The sequence below is a fragment of the Triturus cristatus genome, chromosome 7 (assembly GCF_964204655.1).
Source record: "Triturus cristatus chromosome 7, aTriCri1.1, whole genome shotgun sequence".
NCBI lineage: Eukaryota > Metazoa > Chordata > Amphibia > Caudata > Salamandridae > Triturus > Triturus cristatus.
Window position 1 is genome coordinate 830,870,926 of NC_140590.1, and position 21,779 is coordinate 830,892,704.

The following is a 21,779-nucleotide window of genomic DNA, read 5'->3' on the forward strand; positions in this document are numbered from 1 at the left end:
TTCTTATTGGAGCTTTGAGGCTGCTGCTCTATTGGGTGGGTAACGATCCCTGTCCCTCACCGGTGTTATCTGAGCGCCTGGTTTGTATCCTAAACTAAAAACCTGGGTGCTGAATTGGGGTACTGATGCGGGATCAGCGGGGAAAAGGGGTGTGTGTGCAGACGGGTAGGGGTTCAGTAGGTCCTCTATGCCGGTGTGTGGGGCTAGTCTGGTGGCTGGCGGTTATCAATGCGGAGGGGGGTTTTGGCTAATTTCTTTGTCAAGATATTGGGCTGTGCTCTATGGTGTGGGCTGTGAGGGAGTATCAGCAACAGGCGGGAGCTCTAGCTCGATACGTCTGCCAGCTGGTGTGGCTGGCGTGGCAAAAGTTGGTTGGCAGCTGGTTCTGCTCGCATGGTTTGCTGGCTGCACTGGAACAGGATTTGCGCCCATTCCGTGGATATGTGGTGTTTGTGCGTTCCCTTCGCTTCCTCCTCTTGAATCACATCTTCTTCTGCAGCACCCCACTTTTTAATGGCTGCCACCCAAGCCTCCACCAGGGGCCCTCCCGGAGTCCTCCAGTGCATAGCTATGGCTCTCTTTGCCAGAAGTAATAGAAGGGATGCAAAGCGCAGCTGTACTTTATCAGTTTTTCGTCTGCGAAACACCCCTAGCGCACATGCCTCCCATGTATCAATCCCGGGGATCTTGGTGGTTGCTCTGAGTGTGTCATGGATGTAATGCCAGTATTGCTGCAATGTAGGGCATCTCTAGAACATGTGTTAGAAGTCCGCTGCAGGAGTTTGGCATGTCTGCCGTAGTGAGGTCAGTAGCTTAAATATACAGCCATGTGACGAGATGTCTGCCCGCCCCCATATGTTGTATGGTGTGTATTACTGGGTGCGTTGGTGGTTCTCCTGTGAGCGGGTCCCAGAATGGGCGGCTACTAGCCAAAAGTCATCGGTGTAGCAGGAATAACCCGGGAGGGAGATTGCATTCTTCTGCTAACTGTTCGTATGGTTGCAATTGGCCTCCCTCAAACAAGGATCCCCATTCAGTTAGTGAACTGACTGTCCATGCTTGTAGGGTTCGCACCGTGTAGAGGTTCTCTCGATGTGGGAGCCCACTAACGGGAGTAATGGGGAGTATGGTGGTTTCCCTCTAGACATGCGGTATATGCACAACATACAGGTGCGAGCCACCGTTACTTGTAGCGGGTATGTAGGTTGAGGTTTCGTGCCCGGTAATAGCAGACGTCGGATTTGTGGCAGAGAGATATGCTCCGTGTCAGAGGTTGTCTCGCCCATGTGGTGCTCCGCAGTCCAGTGCGAAAGCCACTGAAGTTGCGCCGTTAGGAAGTAGGCTTCAAAGGCCGGAGCTCCCAGCCCTCCCTGGTCAATCGGGAGATACAACTTGAATAGAGCTACTCTGTGCTGGGCTGTTCCCCAGATGAGAGATGTGAGGAGGGTATCTAGTTTCCGGAAGAAGGGGCTAGGTGGAATCACTGGGAGGTTGGCAAAGTGATATAGTAGCCGGGGGACAATAATCATTTTAGCCAGGGCCACCCGCCCGATGGGGGCCAGGGGGAGCGTCTTCCAGAACTCTATGGCCGCCCGTATGCCCGCCAGTGCTCTACGGTGATTCCCTTCGTACATGTTCTGTGGGGAATGGTTCAGCCTAACTCCGAGGTACCTAGGGGCAGCATGGCTCCAGGCGATCCCCTGGGTCCCAATTGTAAGGTCCGGGGAGGCTAGATGTGAACTAAGGGGGTAGACCGTGGATTTGCTCCAGTTGACTCTGAGGCCCGAAACCTCCGCATATGGGGGTCAGATCAGCCGTTATGTCACGTATATATATGAGCAGATTGTCCGCGTATAATGACCCGCTGTGGACTGTGTCAGCGATCGGGATGCCCCAGGACTCTCCTTCCTGATGCATACGTATCGCTAAGGGCTCTATTGCCAAGGCAAATAATAGCGGGGAGACGGGACACCCCTGGCGTGTACCCCTCTCTACCCGAATTGGAGCTGAGATATATTTTCCCAGTCTGACCCTTGCTGTGAGGTTCTTGTAGAGGAGTTGCATGTATGCAAGCAGGGTCGGACCCACACCATTCTGCCGGAGAACGGCAAACAAATAGGGCCACAGGAGGGTATTGTAGGCCTTGTCTAGATCTAGAATTAGGCAAGCCGTTTGTGGGGACTGGGGACCTGCTCTGTTTTGTATGCGGAAGAGCCTGCGTAAGTTCTGGGATGTGTTACGGCCAGGGACGAACCCACACTGATCCGGGTGGATCAGGGGAGGAAGGATCTGGGAATACCGATCCGCTAAAATCTTTCCCAGTATTTTACAGTCTGCATTCAGTAGTGTAATGGTCCTGTACGAGGCTGGGAGTCTCGGATCACGGTCCGGCTTTAGGAATACCACCAGAACCGATTCTCTAAGGAAGCCTGTCAGTTCACCTCTCTGCAGTGCGTCTTCAAACATGCCTGTAATTTGGTGGACCAGTTTGCTTGAGAAGGTGTTGTAATACTCTAGTGGAAAGCTATGGCTGGGGCTTTATTGCGCGCTAGGGCACGGATTGCGTGGGAGACACTTGCGGATCCTATCTTCTCGTCGATGTCATCCCTGTCTTCCTCCGGAATTCGTGAGATAGTCAAGGGGTGCAAGAAATGGGTGATTAAGTGGGGCCTCGGTAGGCTTCTGAGTAAAATTCGCGAAAAATGTGTAGGATCTCTACCTGGGAGTGTCGGGAGACCCCTGCCCGATCCACCAGTTCTGTTATGGGTTTGATCTCCGTGTCTTGACGGGTCAACCATGCCAGGAGGGTCCCTGCTCTGTTCCCTTCTTTATGAGATCTGACCGCATGCGCTTTGAAGTTATATTTACGCAGGTCCCTTAACGTCTCCGCATACGCTGTTTTGGCCGTCGCTATTCGCGCTGTCGTGGCCTTGCTTACATCCACCTCCTTTGTTAATGCTGCTAGTGTAGTCTCTGCGCGCAGAAGCACTGCTCCTAGTGTTTTCTGGACCCCCACTTTTTGCTGTATACACTGTCCCCATGCGACCACCTTAAAAGCATCCCATTCCAGCGATCTAGAGGTCGCTGTCTGGGCGTTTATCCAGAAATAATCTTGGATACTATGCTCCTGGTCATGTCTAAACTTACGATCAGTGAGGCATTCCCGTGGCAGTTTCCATGTTGGTACTGGGGGGTAGCAACGTTTTCCCCCATATACATGAATTCAGCATTCAGATTATTGAACAGCGGAGCTGGCATTAGGGATGTCTTCAATAAATCTAAAGCTTTTTAATACTGAGTCATTGATTGTATGCAGAAGGAGTAATCTAGGAGAAATCTTTTTTCAAAGCCTAAGTATCTCTGAAGTTCTTACTCTGCCTGGTGTACCCGCCAATTCAGGATAGCTTAAAACCCGACTGGATCCAAGTACATAAAGATAATCCTTAAAGAGATTGATTATAGTCTTAAAAGGAGACATGTTTCAGGTGAAATTTACACTTCATTCATTTAGCATAAAGATGAGTGAAGGTGTTATGAGTAGTCAGCAGACTAAATGAATATATCATCTGGATACATTAACTGGTAGATATTGGTAATATCAGAGACATGTCATTGTCTAAAGGCTGCACATCTGCTTAATAACTGCAGAGCTCAAAGGACATTGGGAAATGCCCATAGTGTTGAAATATATTTTAATGTCTGTTTTCTGTGACTCTGCAGCAGAGATACTTAGATGATACAATTGTCAACAAGTAATCACTTATACTTGATCTAGAAGTTCTCTATTGAAGAGAAGGTTGTATCTAGTCTACATTTTAGTGATATTGAACTAATGATAGTCAATGGATGGCATGAATTCAGTAGTATATTGCTTAGAAAGAAATGAAGAAAATAAATAGCACAGGTAGGAGAGTTTCTTCTAAATAATTATTCAGAACATACATTTTGTTGACGCTCAAGGTATAGATTTTCTTACTTGGTTGGATGATCATTAAAAAAATCATAAGACCTGTGAGGTGATACATTATATGTCTAATTCCAGCTGAAACCCTCTGCATAAATGCATTATTCATAAGATATTGTAAGTTGCGTCACCAGAACAAATTCCATATATGCCAACATTTAGGAACATAGAAGAGGGAGGATGGAAGAGGGATAATAAGAAAATTAATTGGGGAACTTCCACTGAAGTGGAAGACTTTCTAAAGGGGGAAAAGCTGAAATATAGACATTTTGGCTTAAAGCACATGCTCCCACCTAAATTGGTAGTGTTAGCATCAATGTCATCCTCTTTTTACCACGACAGGACAACAGTGAATTACTACAATTTTGTGGAACTGCATGGCCATGTGAACAATAAGATTTCAATATAATCATAAAGCCTTCAAACATTATCAGTGAATATGTGCCATTTAGTTCCTTTCCAGGAATCTTTACAAACAAGTATTGGCAATGCCAATAGCGCTCTTTTTTATTGTTATTGGCTTTGTCAATGTTTTAGCCATGTGCTGCAGCAGTGCCGCAACACGGAGGGCCGGTGGGGAAAAAGCACTATCATGAGGCCAGCTGGTTTGCTTCATAACGTTTTTTTCTTATGTGGGATGGGGTGGTAACACAGACAGCAGAGGGAGGGTGGACGGGTGTGAGGGGCAAGCAACATATGCAGCAACAGAAGGAAGGATTGTTGGAGGGACCAACATTGGAAGGAGGAATGGCCAAAAACATATGGAGATGGGGCGGTGTGGAGGGACAACAACGGAGGGAGGAGGGGCAAGGAGGATAGGTAACAACGGAAGGAGGGAGAGAAGGTAAGAGGGGATGGGCAACAATGTAAGGAGGGAGGGTGGGTAAGGGGAAATGGCAACATGGGGGCGGATGCGAGCAAGCAACATGGGTAACAACAGCAAGAGGGAGGACAGGCGGGGGCAGGCAACACAAGCAACAATGGGGGAGGGTGGGCAAGGTGGGGCATGCAACACAGACAACAGAGGAATGAGAGAGGTGGGTGGGGACAAGCAGCATGGACACCATCAGAATGAGGAAGGGTGAATGGGGGTAAGAAGACTGACAGCAGAATTGGAGAAGAATGTGAGGGGGCTAGCTGAGAAAGATGCACTTCGGTAGAGAGCTTAAACACAAACAAAAATGTAACACCTACAAAAATGAGCAGTGGAAAACACAAGTTATGTGTCTATTCTCAAGAGGAGGGACAAACACAAAAAGGAGAAAAGAAGCCACAGCAGTTGACCAAAACAAGCCTGCAAATGAGAGTGACAATGAAGTTAAGCAATGACTAGCAATGGGCGGTCGCAAAGCCCACAGTAAGAAAATAAAAGGTCATGAAGAGACAGCGCATGTGCTCTCTTGGCAAGACCTAATAATAATTATGAACAATGGAAAATATGACTACAGCTTTCTTACTCCACCCATTTCTGATGCCATTTGCTTAAATTTCACGAGTTTTTTAAGAGCGGCCTGATGTGCATGAATTCCATGCGAACAAACTGCTTAAATAACACTTTTCTGGCTTCGGTATGAAGTGAGCTAAAGTTTGGTTTAAAAAATCCCAAGTCTTGTTTCATCATTGAAATCTACAAAAGGTGTTCCAAAGTTAATGCTTTTCCTCCTATTTGTTGGGGTCTGATGGTTTACATTAGCTTAATCAGAAAGACACAATTGGAAATAGTTCAAAATCTGCTGGTCGAGCCTCAGTTGGGTCTGTCAGCAGAACACTTTGACCAAGTGGCCGATCCTTCACTGGGCAGCTGGGCCAGAGGGACCGTAGCCTGCCCTGCAACCATTTTAGGGTGGGCTACCATCATTCATTTTTTAGGTCGAGCCTAGCGCAGCGCGCATGCACTGACCTATGGGAGGCTTATTGTGATCACTCAAAACTTCTCTGTGTGGGTCTCACTCCACCCACACATTGGATTGGCCTTTGCGTGTGTCTTTTCCATAATGAAAGCACGCAAATGGCCAAAGGCGGATGCATGTCCCACCTCTTCTTAAAATGTTAACTCCCACAGCGTTTTGGTCTCGGGAGCAGGCTGTCAGCTGTATTGCTCGTCTCGTCGTGGATCAGGTTACTAAATAAACCAAGCGCGTTCGCTTTCACTTTAGCGGCGGGGCTTGTTGTTTTGTGTGGGCTTGTTCATTAGTTTGCTTTGCTTAACATGTTTATGGAAGTTTAGCAAAGCATACGTAGTTACATCTAAGGTCACTTTTGAGACTTTCGACCCACTCGTGGCACTGTTAGTTTAAAACTCCTACATTCCACCTATCTCCCCTCGTCATCCCCCCTCTCTCTTTCTCTCGCTCTAGTTTCGTGCGCCCCCGCCCCCTCATACCACTGCTTTGGTGCCCCTGCACATTAGTTCCCCCCAGGTTGCTGTTTCAGGCCTCTTGTGCTAACGCAGCCCTGGTGTCGTCAGCAGGCTACCCTCAAGTACATGTGCACGCTTCCTTCAACATCTGCTCTCCATTTCAAACTTTCTGCAGATAGCCAAGCACAACCGTGTCTTGCATTTGCTTGTTTTACACTTACACACAGGCTGGGACCTCCCTTCTTTAGGGGACAGAAAAGCACTAGCAGCAGCAAAACAGCAGCCTGCCATTTTCAACAAGCTCCTGGCCTTGCTTCGCACTGGATTCAAGGCACTTGCTTCGCAATGGCCTCTAAGGCACTCTGCTCGGGCCACTTCTCTATGTGCCGGGAGCTGCAGGGACTCCCGCTCAGCAGCTGACGCTCACCCTCCCTCCCGCCCCAACAACTCTGGGGAGGCAACTTCTTTACCATCAAGCTCTGGCTGTAAGGTTCCAGCTTTTTTTTATTTTTATCGAGGACAGGCACCTCGTAGGCACATAATGTCCATGCCCCGCCCCTCTGTGCGTATTGAAGAGAGAGCGAAGCTAGTGTCTGAGTACTGCCTTGGTCCAGGGCACTTAATGTAAACAACTACCAAAATGAATGCCAGGAAAGCGAGTACCGAAAACACAAATACTACAACCTTTATTAGGTCTCGCCTGGCGTTAGCAGCACATCGCGACTTTCTCCAAGCGAGAGCCTTTTGTAATCGATTCAGCCAAAGCTGAATATGCACGCGTACCGATGGACAGAGATGTGCACGCGCACGCCGATGTGGACAGGCCGACTCCATTTTGTTTAAATTCCGGCCCAGAATTTACGCTTAACTTATGATGTGCTGCCCTCTGGTGGATAAGCATGTAAGCGTGCAAAGTTTTTATCTCACTCAACTCTATGAATAGTGGGACTGGTCATAAACAACGTTATCTATGTACTGTTTATGGTTGGAATGCAGCAACTATATTGATATTTTGCACCTTGTATAATTTGCACTTTTTGATATTGCACTAATAGATTTCTAAACTTAAAGCACTTAGATGAATCTGCACTTTAGTATCTCAGGATTGATTCTTGTTTTTGGACTTATTGCCCAGCTGATGTAAACATATATTGTTTTATTCTATGATGAGTAATTTAAACTTGTTTCTAGTCGTAATTAGGTCTCGCCTGGCGTTAGCAGCGCATCGGCTGCTTTTGCCATGCGAGAGCCTTTTGTAATCGATTCAGCCAAAGCTGAATATGCACGCATTCCAATGGACAGAGATGTGCACGCGCACGCCGATGTGGACAGGCCGACTCCATTTTGTTTAAATTCCGGCCCAGAATTTACACTTAAGTTATGATGTGCTGCCCTCTAGTGGATAAGCGTGCAAGCGTGCAAAGTTTTTATCTCACTCAACTCTATGAACAGTGGGACTGGTCATAAACAACGTTATTTGTGTACTATTTATGGTTGGAATGCTGGAACTATATTGATATTTTGCACCTTGTATAATTTGCACTTTTTGATATTGCACTAATAGATTTCTAATCTTAAAGCACTTAGATGAATCTGCACTTTGGTATCTCTGGATTGGTTCTTGTTTTTAGACTTATTGTCCAGCTGGTGTAAACATATATTATTTTATTCTATGATGAGTAATTTTAACTTGTTTTTAGTCGTAAAAAAGTAACCAGCCTATGAACACTTGACCAGATTGATAAAGAATAGCTTGTGGATGCCTACGAGTAGTCTCTTTGCAATGTTAGTATTAGCAACCACAATTTTTTTATTCTTTATTATGTGATTATTTTACAATGTGATGTATATGTGTATTTTACTTACTTGTGTATGCTTTGATGTTTATGATAACCAAATAATGTACTTTTGAGACGGTCTTCTCCTATCTCTGGTAATGAACATGGGCTTGGGATCTATTATAAAATAGTTTTTTCTCTGCTGTCTGGTTTCGACGTGTCTGTTAGATGCAGTGTGGTGTTTCGCCGGGCCCTCAAATCTGTTTTCTCGGCGTTTGCATGAACAGTCCTGCATACTTGTCGGTCCCCACCGCTTCATACTCATTCGACTCCGTCCCGCAGTCAACAGCTCTTACAATACGGGGCTCAGTCCCTCAGACCACCATCTCTTCGACCGAGAACATGCACGTGATGGAAAGGACTTCGTTCTGTTTCACATTCGCATTGCAAAATATCAGAGGACAGACCTGCATGAAGTTTGCAAACTCTTGTGCGGCGCACCTTGCATTTTGAAGCAAGAAGATGGTTTGGAATTGACGGCGCATCGTTTTGGCTTCCATGGCGCATCACCGGTAGGAAGAAGATATTCCAGAGAACGGGATGAAGATCTGTATCTGCCAGGCGTTTCCGGTGTCGAGATAGAGGATATGTTCTCGTCGGAAAGCACTGATTCAGATGCTGATGTCAAAGTAGAGTGGCTCCCGCTGGCTCAGCTTCCACAGCTGAAGGTTACCCCAATGAGTACTACTTTCCCGCATACCACTCACGCCTGGGAGGCACTAGTTTCCAGTTCCCATGCCTTATCAGAGGCCTCTGGTCCACCACTGCCTCACCTCCTTGGTCGGAACAGAACATTTGAACCGGACGAGACCCCTCCTCCCTGTCTGGACACAAGTCCTCCTCGATCCCATGTGCATCGTTGTCAACCGCGGCACCAGCCCAGACATGGCTTCTAGGTCTTTGTAGGAGCCAAGATCCAAAGTGCTGGGAGTAGAGACACTCTGAACCGAACTCTTCGTAATCTGGACCTACCGAGCCACAGCACTTGGACCCAAAGCACTCCTCAATGGCCTCAAGCCATCGCCCATCCTCTTCTCCCTCCAGACCGCCGTCTGTGACATCATCCTCTGCTGCCTCCCAGGATTTTGACTAGCCAATCCTCCAATGGCTCCAAGAACACCTTGATGTCAGGTAACAACACGTCCACATACATCCAGGCACCAGTCAAATCCTGGCCAAGCCTCCCAAGCATTCAAGGACTCTGTTCCTCAGAAGTAGAAATTGGCTTTCAAAGAAACCCTCAACCCTCCTGTGCAGCCAACATCCTCGATTTCTTTCTGTCCTTCTGCTCCAACTCCCCCTGTCTCTACCTCCCCTCTGTTGACTTTGGATCCCTACAGGGTTTCTCAATTGAGGGGGCAGGGGACAGCCCAGGATCACCTTATGACCCTCATGACCCGCAATATAATACTTAGTCCCCTGGGATGATTATGACACCGCTGTCCTCTTACCACAAGGTCTTGCATAGGGTGGCCAACTTCTATAAAGTGGAAATACATATACAGCCCGAGGAAGACTACTTTCTCATAGAAATCCTCTCCTTCCCACAGCGTTCCCTCCAATATCTCCCAATGCTCAAGAGCATGCTTAAGCCCACTGGAGACATTTTTAGGGAGCCCATGAAAGCGTGCAGTGTCACACCTTAGGTAGACGAGAAGTACAAGGCCACTCAGACCTGCCCTTTATCAGGAACCAGTCACACCCTTCGTTGTGCACACAGCCAGGAAGTGTGCGAACTCCCAGAGTACAGGAGATGTGCCTCCTCTGGACCAAGCAAGTAAGAAGATTGATGTGGATGGCAAGTGTGTTGCAGCACAGTCTTGCCAATTCCTTAGTCCTCCTCTCCCGGTACAACCAAGCCCACTGTAATCAGATGGAGGAACTTGTCCAACATCTCCCAGACAAATATAAATAGGAATTACTGTTATAGATGATTTTGCTTTCCCCCATTAACATCAGCTGGGTTTTAGATGCTGCAGACACAGCTACCAGTGGCCTAAACACTAGTGTCCTTTGCCGCCGCCACGCATGGCTGCTCCTTTCTGGGCTTATGCTGGGGGTACAACAGCACCTACTTAGCGTGCCCTTTAGTGGAGAACATCTCTTCGGCCCCCAGGTCGATGAGCTGCAAGCAAAATTTAAGAAGAATACCGATGCAGCTAAAGCAGTGGGCGCCCTATAAACAAAATGCCCACAGGTCCTTTTGCCACTCCCACTATCGTGGCACGTCCAAAGCTCCCACCCCTGAGTATTCCACAACCCTCTCAGACACAGCAGACACCACTCAAGGGGCTTCTACAGGGAAGGGTCTAAAGGGAATAATGCAGTGGTAGAGGACCTAATGCTGCTCTTTTTAGGTCTCGCCTGGCGTTAGCAGCGGATTGCTGCTTTCGCCACGCGAGAGCCTTTTGTAATCGATTCAGCCAAAGCTGAATATGCACGCGTACCGATGGACAGAGATGTGCACGCGCACGCCGATGTGGACTGGCCGACTCCATTTTGTTTAAATTCCAGCCCAGAATTTATGCTTAACTTATGATGTGCTGCCCTCTAGTGGACTCATGACAATCTTCAGGGCAGCAGCAGCACCTGACTTAATCAACAACATTTTCAATGCTTGTCTTCACCCTGTCTCTTCCTTCTCGTCTGTCTCCCTGTTCTCGTTATCTGCCTCTTTCTCATATCCTTTGCCTCCCAATCTTCCTATCTACTCTCCCTTTCAACAGCTGTCAGTGTCTCCCTTCTTTAACTGCCCTTTCGTGTCCGGGTCTCCTCCCTTGACCCTTTCTCTACTCTTGCTTGCCGTCGCAACTTTCCCTCTCGCTTGGACTCTCTCTTCCGTGGTTTCCTGTCCCCCCCCACCCCTTCGGGATCTCAGCGTTCCCAAGTCTCTGTCTCCCTCTCTCAATAACAACTCCATCCTTGTTATAAAAGTTAACATAGAGGAACACATGAATAATTCAGAAAGTTCAGCGGCCAATCTTCATATCTGGCTTCAGCTTAGAACTTTACAGCTGGTGCACGGCGGGTTTTAGTACAACTTAAAACAATTAATCGTCTAGTTCAGCTGTTTTGCATCTGTTGATAATTTACAGATCGTTGTCATATATTTTTTATAAACCTGGTATTACAAATTCTGTCGATACCCTTTGCAGATGCCATTCATTCCTTTGGAAAATATTTGGCCAGATGGCTAGCACACTTTGTTGTACAATCAAGAGAACCTGTGTACCTAGAACCCGAACATTTTGCCTCAAAGTAACCTTCTTTAGTAAGATTAAGCTTGCAAAGCCGGAAGTAATGGCTAACGCTGTGTTTCACCTGACAGCAACTTGTAAAGTAAAAACAAAGGATCTCCCGGAACTCGGCGACCCTCCAGTTTTGTAAGACAGTAGTAGACAGACACAAACACACACACACTTCCTTACACACACACACACACACACCTCCTTACACACACACACCTCCTTACACACAAACACCTCCTTACACACTCACACCTCCTTACACACACCCCCCTCATCACACACACACACCCCTCCTCACACACACACCCCTCCTCACACACACACCTCCTTACACCTCCTTACACACACACACACCTCCTCACACACACACAAACTCCACACACCTCCTCACACACAACTCCACACACTTCACTCAGACAACTCTCACTCTCACACACACACACCCCACTCCACATATTGCATACACACAGCTCTCTCTTTTTCTCTCTCTCTCTATCACACACACCCTGCCACCTTCCACATATCTCACACCCATACCTTACGCTCCCTTTTTTATCTGGAATACAAAAATATATTATCACACAACTGATTTTGGCAGCATTTATCAAGAAGTGGGCTTGGGACGCAAGATTGTGACGAAACAAAATATTGCATCTGTGGGTTTTAATATTTCTGTATAAGAGGCTGCCACAACTTTGCTCAATATCTCATTAGACACAATTGAGTATTTTTCTGTGGCTTCTGTACCACTGTCCACTGTCTTGGAGGTTTATACTGAGATTCATGTGCTTGAAACCACTTCCTTCGCCGTTGTTTGAGTATCACACTCCCCTGAAAAAAAGGAGGCCATCTTTGGATGAAACAATTTTGTTGTGTATTAAAGGAACCTACCTCGTCTGCCTATTATACTCGTTGCTCTAGGACAGGGGTCTCCAACCTTTTCTGTAGTGAGAGCTACTTGTGTTCAATGAAAATCCTCCTGAGCAACTTATATTTTTAGAGATGTAGTTGTAACCACATCAGACAAGATTACTGGCCACCATATGCAAGATTACTAACAGTGATGATCTTCGTGCTTTAGGCATGGTTGCCAGCAGGAATGTAAACAAGCATTAAAAATGCAACAGGTCTCGCCTTTGGTTAAGTTAAAGCTATTTTCTTTGCTAATGGTATTGTATAGCAAAGCAAATGGCTTTAACTTAATAAAAGGCCAGACCTATTGCATTTTTAATGCTTGTTCATCCTTTCCGATGAACTCCGAGAAGCAGCAAATGACAGGCTAATTGGGAGGCATTTTTAGGGCGCGCTGAAAGATGGGCTGAATCTCTCAGACTGCAACCCCCGAAGCGGGGACACCTTAAGGGCATTTCTCAAACAGCTGTATGATAGCAGCATACAAAATGTTATAGCCCTGTTAACTTGCATGGAGGCACTTGTCTTTGTGCTTTAAAATGCCTTACAATGGGGCCATACATTTTTACTAATGCGAGCATATATTTCTAAATCAGAGTACTTGAACTAGTATGTAGCAGTTGTATAGCTCTTCAATTCCTGGCTCCACAACACCCAGAAAAATGTGCTGCGTGGCTAAACACTTATAAGGTCCCAAAGGCGAGACCTATTGGCTATGCCAATGCTTGTCTGACTAGAGACCGCCATGCTAGACATGCATAGCCATAAAGAAAAATGTGGAAAGGTGAGAACATTAACCGTAGCAGCTGACATCTGATTGTGCCAGGGGCCCGAGAGTCACGTGATGATGGTGATGTGGATGGAGGTATTTGCTTGGGTGATCCCCATTTCTGGTGTATGGAGAGCTGAAGAGGCAGCCAGAGGCTACCAGATCCACGTTTCAAAAGCTCCTCCTAGGTGTGGCTGAAGAGTGAAGACACCTACTACTGAAGAGCAGGTGTGGCATGTTATGCTAAGGGCATATCATGGTGAAATACATGGGAAGACCAGAGCAGTTTCACAATGGGAATGGGATGGGGAATGCCCCAAACCTTTGCTTCATGGTCAGGTATGTGCATGCAGAACATAATGAAGCTTGGCCTCTTCTGCTGCTGTTGTAAGATTCCACAAAAGCTTGGCTGGTAAGAGCGGCAGGGGCAAGAGGCTGTTGAGGGCTGTTTCAGACTGCATCTATAGAAATCCCTAGCCCCATGGAAACATCATTACTAGCATAGTGGGATTAAAGGATTAGCTGGCCCAACCAGGTGGTGGTTGTGAAAACATTAATTCTCTGACCATGATACCTTTCTCAGTTTACTGTACAATGCTCTGCAAGCTCATGTCCCTACCTCAGTGCTCTAAGAAAGATCAAACCTAATTCTCTTCATCTTGGTATACCCAGGAACTGAATGTTAAAAAAGAAATATTTGAAAATCTACAAAGATATGTGTGAATCCAAATCCCATGCTGACCTTTCTAGTCCACATCTAGTACACATCACCTACAACTCACTTTACTTTAAAAACTAATTACTACTTAAACACTGATTCAAAGACCAATTATGATGGTAATACATTATTCAATAACGTCAAATGCTCCTTCAACATCTTATAATATCCTTGTTTGCTCTCTCCCTACAGAAATAAACTGTCATGAATGAATATTGTTTTTATTAAATGTCATAATCAGACCTAATATTTATTTATGTATTTATTTGGAGTTTTATATAGCACGAACAAGACCCTTACGAGTGACAGAGCACTTTAAAGGTAGGAACAAGGGTATGATGTGATACAAATGGTGATAATATACATACATGGTATTGATCACGAAAAACAATAGAACAATATTTACAAATATAAATGATAAGAGTAGCAGAGAATGGTCGATCATGAGGATAAAGAGGTAGGAACCTTATTTTGAGAGGAATTTTTGGGAAAGTAGAGTTTTTACCTCTTTCCTGAAGGTGAAGGTAGATGGGTTGCACCTGATCTTGGGGTGCAGGGGGGAGAGTTACAAATTGTAATGGGCAATTCTGTAGAAGGATCAGTTGTCCATTTTCTTTTTCTTGAATTTTTGTGGTTTGAGTAGTAAGGAGCCTGTGCTTCTAGATGGTCTGTTTCCACCCGATGAGGTACATTTCTGGTAAATATGTAAAAGGTGGTCCCCATGGGGGAAGTGTAGTCCTTGACTTCCACAGCAATAGTGTCAAAACAGAGATAGAGATAACCTCTCACAAGAGTAGGTTTTCAATTTTGTGTTTAGTGCATTAATTTTTATGCATCTTTTCAGTCATGAATATGTATATCAATTTTAGTGATTATAATGCATAACTTATATCTTGAAAAAGATAAGGTGCTCCTATAAAGTGACGACGCAGTGAGAGTGATCAATAGTGAAAAAAGTGCATACGTGCTATGTATAAAAATATATACATGTGGCTGATAGGGATAATAGAGTGCTTGAAGTTAATACTCGTCAAGTTCTTAAAAACACAGTCCATGTATGTTGTTTCGTCAATGTTTTGACTCCTGGACATAAGTTATTTAGAGCACGGTCATTATCAGGACCTAAAATATACAGGAAGCACCAAAAATTGTGGCTGAAGATTGTTTAGTCATATGGAAATTGAAATTCTAGTAGGTGAAATAACTTCCGGAAGGTTATTTATCACAAAATCCAGTTGAAAAATGGGTGCAATGCTGGATGCCTAAATCATCCAAAAATAAGCTCCTTCTTTAAAAGCATTCCGTACATCGTGCTTTAATAAGCAGCTTCCAATTAACCCAGTTGAATAACGGGTGCAATGCTGGATGAACTCACATGAACCCAGTTGAATAACGGTGCAATGCTGGATGCTTAAGTGATTTGAATTTATGTTCCTTTTTTATAAAATTATATTGAGTACATCGCGCTTCAGTGAGCAGCTTCCACTGTCTCATTCAGCCAGCTTGCATCACATTTCTGGGTTAGGTAGGAGGGAGTATTCTGATGCAGCGCTTTGTGTGTCAAACAAGCAATATTGAGGTGGATCTTGGCCTCATAGGGTAACCATTTCAGGGATTGCAGGTTAGGAGTGATGTGATCAAGTTTTTTGGAGCCAATGATGAGCCTAGCAGATGCATTTAGGGTAGCCTTTAGGGGTGCCAGCACAATTTTCGGAAGGCCCACAAGGGTGGTACTAACGTAGTCTAATCTACGCTTCAAGAGCTTGAATTGCTGTTTGGAGGTCTGCCAAGGGGAGGAAAGGTTGAAGTATTCTTAGGATGTGTAATTGATGGTTAGCTCCTCTGGTGGTAGAACTAATGTGTTGTTGCATGGAGAGGGCTTTGTGCCAGGTAATACCTAGGGATTTAGCAGAATTAATGATATATGGGGTACAATTCAAGGCAGTAAGATGAAGGAGCCAGTCTTTAATAATGACGGCGATGGTGGGATGGTTAGATCAGTAGGAATTATGTTTTGAGGGCATTGAGTTTGAGGTGGATACGGGTCAGCCAATGATGTGTTTGTGTCAGGTAGTTGTGGCCAGTGCAGGTAAGAGCAGTGGGGTGGTGGGGCGGAGTGAGAGGGGAGTCGACAGACGATGACGAGGGAAAAGAAAAAAAAGAAAACCACTTGCCTTGCGCTGCCGCATCGCCGACTCGCTTAAACCCCCCAACCCCGGTCCTCCTTCAAAGTCTTGACAACACAATCCTTGACTACCATCTGATCTCCAATAGCAACCACTTATGACTACCTCATGTCATCATCTATCGTTAGACATCTCTTTTCTATCATTAAACATCTCTTTTCTCATTGATATCCTTGCTGTACCTCTGAAAACCGGTTACATTTGTTCTATCACCACAAAATCTAACCCAAGTCTGATGAGCTCTCCACTTACTTCCCCATCAGAAGTCAGGAAGTAGTTAACCAGCTTAGAGAGCACTTAGGTCTTCATATCATCGTTCAACCATATAAATCTGGTATTCAGCCCTCACTGCAGTACTGAGACTACCACAACCAATGTCAGGGGCGTCTGGTAATTTAAGCAGGGAGGGAACGGATGGGAAACACCAGCGCCCATACACACATGTGCACACACACACATCCAGTTACAACACTCACTACCAAATATTCATACATACATGCACGTAAGCACCATACATTAATAAAAAAAGAATTACACTTACCTGCAGCTCTGCCTCGGAAGTCCCAGGAGGGTTGGGACTGCTGCCTTTCCTCATTGGCTGACTGAGGTAAGGTAGCAGGGCCAGACTGGGAACCCACAGCAGCTCTTGCAAAACATTTTTTTTTGGGGGGGGTCAATTGTGAAGCACTGCTGCTTATGTTACTGGGGGCCGATATTGCAGCACCGCTGCAAAACCGGCCCCCAGTAACAAAACCGGACCCCACCACTGCAAAACCGGCCCCCAACCTTCCAGCCTCCTGGAAAAAAGCCTGATGCCCGCCACGGCCAGTCCGGTCCTGGAAGGCAGCAGTCCCTCCCTCATCACAGAGTGGGATGCGGTCAGTTAGACTTGTTGACCCTACCCTAATTTGTGATGAGGAATCACTGGTTGACATTCTGCCCTGGGCATTTCAAGGCTTAAAACTGAAGCGCCCAGGTCCAAAGCAATCAGTGATGACCCCCCTAATCACAAAGGGGAGGGCCTTAAGGTGCTTTGTCAGGCTGAAGAGGTCACACCCACAGGAGCTGTTACATCTTCAGCTAGGCAAAGGTCAGCTCAGGCAGCCAGGAGCCTACTCATTTAGCGCTTTTCTAGCTCCTGGTTGCCAGCGTCTGTCTGGTTGACCTTTGCTTAGGCTGACAGACACTCTTCTTGATGGCCATAAGGTGGGGGGCGGGGCTCCTCATTCCTAATGGATAGGCTGCAGCTAACCAATGTATTAGTAGATATTGTATCAATTACTTATTAAGGTGAACCATGCCTTTTTGAGCTATTTGACCTCTAAGTTGGCTTCGAAACAACTGCCCGCCCACCAGGTATTACTTGAAACTCTACATTTATGCATGGGTATCACTAATGCCAACTGACATTGGAATTTGTACAAATTGAATCATCCAGCAACACAGTTTGCTGCAGGCTGCCACATAGTTCTGTTCTCCTCCCCATGTATATATATATATATATATATTCACTGAAAAAACCATAGGTTTCAGACATGTTATAGTTAGCGGAAATTTTACTGATAAAAAACCAATGAAATTCCCCCGTTATAGTTAGTGCAGGCAACTATAACTCACGCGACCGCAATCCTCTGCTGATGCTAATACTGTATTTAGACACTTATTTGCCCATGTCTTCTTCCATAAATTTTTAGCTATACATATATTAGAAATATTTTTTTTTCATAAAGACACATATGTCATCAGCAGAAGATTGCGGTCGCGTGAGTTATAGTTGCCTGCACTAACTATAACGGGGGAATTTCATTGGTTTTTTATCAGTAAAATTTCCGCTAACTATAACATGTCTGAAACCTATGGTTTTTTCAGTGAATTTGCAAGGTTTTTTAAATGCTAATTCCTAACTATAACGTGTGTGAAACCTATGGTTTTTTCAGTGAATTTGTACGTTTTTTTAAATGCTAAGTTACTTTACGCCATTCGTGGCGTGCACGCCCACTTAACGCAGTTCGTTCCGTGCGCGCACGGTGCGCTTCGCGCACCGCGCGCCCACTTTACGCAGTTAGTGCCGTACACGCAAGGTGGGCACGTTACGCACCGTGCGCACATGGAGGACATATTATGCGCTTCCTTGTGATAGGTAATCTGTTAAATTTAATTTGTAAGTGTTGACAATAATATGCACAGAGTGTTTTTTTTTTTTCTTTATTAAAATTTTTAGCGTAAGCGCACCGTACGCGTACGGTAAGCGTAATCGGCGAAATTTTCAAAAAATAAAAATTTACCGTTTTTGGCCTTTGAGGACTCAACTAACATGGCTATGTGCATGGGCGCTGTCTAACCAGCCCCTTTATATGTTTTTTGCCTTTGTTTACAGCCCCCCCCTCAGAGTGCGAGAGAGAAAATGGCGGCCGCCGCTTCCTGGTTTCGACCGATTCGAATGTTTACTTAGATGTAACAGCCAATCAGAACCGCGCTCGCGCACGCCACCGTACGCGTACGGTAAGCTTACGGTAAGCGTACCGTAAGCTGGCTCAGATATATATATTGATTTAAAGGCTATTTTCTCAGAATCTACTGAACAGATTTACACCAAACCTACAAAAGGCACTTCCTTGACCTGAGGACTACCTCTCTGCCAAATTTCTAGTAATTCTGTTCAGCCGTTCGGGCTGTAGCCCTGTCTAAAGGTCCTATGGAAAAATGCATGGGAAAAACGCGTTTTGGGACCCCCCTTTTATCTCAGCCCCCGCTTGACGAATCCCCCCGAGACTTTCAGGGTAGGAGCGGAGCGTAGCGCCCCACCTATTTTGAGAAATTCGCGAGGATTCATCGACCGGCGCCAAAGTTATTCAAAATAGAATGTTGCGGATTTCCTATGGAAACAGGGTCCTAACTATAACTACCTACTGGCGACCGCCAGTAGGTAATATATATATATATATATATGTATATATATATATATATATATATATATATTACCTACTGGCGGTCGCCAGTAGGTAGTTATAGTTAGGACCCCTTTTCCATAGGAAAACCTCAACATTCTATTTTGAATAACTTTGGCGCCGGTCGATGAATCCTCGCGAATTTCTCAAAATAGGTGGGGCGCTACGCTCCGCTCCTACCCTGAAAGTCTCGGGGGGATTCGTCAAGCGGGGGCTGAGATAAAAGGGGGGTCCCAAAACGCGTTTTTCCCATGCATTTTTCCATAGGACCTTTAGAACGAGCTACAGCCCGAACGGCTGAACAGAATTACTAGAAATTTGGCAGAGAGGTAGTCCCTAGGTCAAGGAAGTGCCTTTTGTAGGTTTGGTGTAAATCTGTTCAGTAGATTCTGAGAAAATAGCCTTTAAATCAATATATATATCTGAGCCCGCTTACGGTACGCTTACCGTACGCTTACCGTAAGCGTACGGTGGCGTGCGCGAGCGCGATTCTGATTGGCTCTTAGATCTTAGTAAACATTCGAATCGGCCGAAACCAGGAAGCGGCGGCCGCCATTTTGTCTCTCGCACTGAGTGTTGTTTATCAAACAAGATGGCCAAAAACATGTTACGGGGCTGTTTTGACAACTCCCTCCCACATAGTCATGTTGAGGGAGTCCCCAAACATCCCCCAAGAGCAAAAACGGTTTTATTTTTTTTTCGGCAATTTCGCCGAGTACGCTTACCGTACGCTTACCGTAAGCGTACAGTAAAAAAAAAAAAAAAAAAATCCAAAAAACACTATCCACACTTACCCCACCCCCTGTGCTTTTGGTGGTCGTAGGCCACCAAATGTACAGGGCTTATTAATATGTAAAAAAAAAAAAATTTTGGCAACATGAAATTATAAAATCGAAATAAAAAAAACACTATCCACATTGACTCCACCCCCTGTGCTTTTGGTGGCCGAAGGCCACCAAATGTACAGGGCTTATTAAAGTTGATAAAAACCGTGCACGGAACGAACTGCGTTAAGTGGGCGCGCACGCCTCGAATGGCGTAAAGTAACTTAGCATTTAAAAAACCGTACAAATTCACTGAAAAAACCATAGGTTTCACACACGTTATAGTTAGGAATTAGCATTTAAAAAAACCTTGCAAATTCACTGAAAAAACCATAGGTTTCACACATGTTATAGTTAGCGGAAATTTTACTGATAAAAAACCAGTGAAATTGCCCCGTTATAGTTAGTGCTGGCAACTATAACTCACGCAACCGCAATCTTCTGCTGATGACATATGTGTCTTTATGAAAAAAAAATATTTGTAATATATGTATAGCTAAAAATGTATGGAAGAAGACATGGGCAAATAAGTGTCTAGATACAGTATTAGCATCAGCAGAGGATTGCGGTCGCGTGAGTTATAGTTGCCAGCACTAACTATAACGGGGCAATTTCACTGGTTTTTTATCAGTAAAATTTCCGCTAACTATAACATGTGTGAAACCTATGGTTTTTTCAGTGAATATATATATATATATATATATTCAGAGAAAAAACCATAGGTTTCAGGCATGTTATAGTTAGGAATTAGCATGTGATCAAGGCCCGAGTGGGGGCTGAAACGCGTCATGGCGGACTGGTACAGAGAAATTTGAATTAAAATCTCAGTGATTGGCACCGAAGTTTTGGGTCCGTTCTTTCGTCTTCCTAACCAAGGCAGCATTAGAGACGAATTTACATTCATATATATATATATATATATATATATATATATATTCAGAGAAAAAACCATAGGTTTCAGGCATGTTATAGTTAGGAATTAGCATTTAAAAAACCTCAGAAATTCACTGAAAAAACCATAGGTTTCAGGGGTGTTATAGTTAGCTGAACTTTTCACTTGTACAAAACCATTGAAATTCCCCCGTTATAGCTAGTTCAGCTAACTATAACTCGCGTGCCCGCAATGCACTGCTGATGATGTCACATATTACATCACTCATGACATGGTCAGTGACATCACTCATGACATCACTGATAACATCTCAAATGACATCACTGATGACATCACTGATGACATCATCCAGTGAATGTGTGTTTTTCTGAAAATTAAATATGTTTTATATATGTATATCTCAAGGTCGATGGAAGAATAAATGGGTATATAAGTGTCTAAATGGATGATTTGTTTTTGAAAAATTGATTGTGTAACTGACTGATTAAGTGTATCATAGTGAATACATGGCTTAGTGAGTAATGTTTAAATATGTAAATATCTGTATCAGTCTCTCACTTTGTGTATAAGTGGCTGCATGGGTTGGTGAGTAGCTACATGGGTGTCTATATAGGTTATTAGTTGTTTTTTTGAGTATCAGTCTGAGTGTCTGCATGGTTCGGTGGGGGGTATTACGTAGTGCATTGGTGCATGAATGAGTGACTCACTGTTTGTATGTGTTGAACACAGCATGTGTGCAGGACTGTATGGGTGGATGAGTGTGTGTATGGGTGTGTTAGTGAGTGAATGACTGTCTCAATAGTGTCTTTATGAGTAACTACATATGTTTTAAACTAGTACATGTGACTATTGGTGTATATATGTGAGTATATGTGAGAGTGAGAGATTGAAAGAGTTCCTGTATGAATAAGTATGTGTTTCTATAAGTGATTGTTTAAAAGACTAAGTATGTGTAAGTTTCCGTAGAAGTAAGTGTGGTGGTGTGTGTATAACTGTATATGCAAGTAAATGTATGTTTGATTCTTTATTAGCATGAGTGACTATGTGTGTGAGTAACTCTATGGATGAGTGGCATTGTGTAACAGGATGTATAGGTGTATGAGTACATATGATGAGTGAGT